At 30.5% G+C, this 783-nt stretch overlaps 1 non-coding gene across 1 annotated transcript; it reads left to right on the top strand.

The window, feature by feature from the left end:
* The first annotated feature begins 413 nt into the window (after window positions 1-413).
* LOC119528249 lies at window positions 414-577 on the top strand. The gene has a single exon (XR_005215569.1). It is a non-coding gene; the product is annotated as a U1 spliceosomal RNA (small nuclear RNA).
* The last annotated feature ends 206 nt before the right edge of the window (window positions 578-783 follow it).

Genomic DNA, 783 nt, shown 5'->3' with positions numbered 1-783 from the left:
ACACTAATGATTACATATTGAGTAATAGATTTGATTGGAATTATGCCATTTATTAATTAAAATTAAAAACATCTACATTTAAAAATTAATTAATTAAGGATAAAAAAAAGAAAAACCTTTAAGTAACAGCAAGAGGTGGAACTTTTGAAAGAAAAAATAGACAAACCTCTGCCATCTCTGATCAAAAAAAGGAGAAACATGTAACACCATGTATTAGAAAGGAAACATAATCATGATGTGGAAGAAATTTTAAAAGCATTTCAAGATGATACTATGTAAAATTTTATTAAATTGAAAGTAGATTAAAACTTATCTAGTAAAATTGACAAAATTAAGTAAAGAAGAGGTAAAAACAGAAAAAAAAAAAAGAAAAGATCATTAACCATAAAAGAAACTGTAAGAGTTGCCAAATAATACTTACCTGGCAGGGGAGATACCATGATCACATAGGTGGTTTTCCCAGGGCAAGGCTTATCCATTGCACTCCGGATGCGTTGACCCCTGAGATTTCCCCAAATGTGGGAAACTCGACTGCATAATTTGTGGTAGTGGGGGACTGCGTTTGCACTCCCCCTTTTAGAAAAAGAAAAAAGAAAAAAGAAAAAAATAAAAAAATGAAAAAAGAGTTGCCAAATAACTTCCCAAAAGGTTCACATGGAAAGTCTACCATACTTTCAAGAAACAGGTAATTCCTAAGTTATTTAAAGTGCTCTGAATAAAGAACAAAAAATGAGACAATTCTTCATTCATTTCATAAATTGAAAAGATAAATGTGCCAGTCTG

Source organism: Choloepus didactylus, chromosome 2, assembly GCF_015220235.1.
Source record: "Choloepus didactylus isolate mChoDid1 chromosome 2, mChoDid1.pri, whole genome shotgun sequence".
NCBI classification, from domain to species: domain Eukaryota; kingdom Metazoa; phylum Chordata; class Mammalia; order Pilosa; family Megalonychidae; genus Choloepus; species Choloepus didactylus.
The sequence above is the reverse complement of the archived record's forward strand: the minus strand, read 5'-3'. Positions and strand labels throughout refer to the sequence as shown.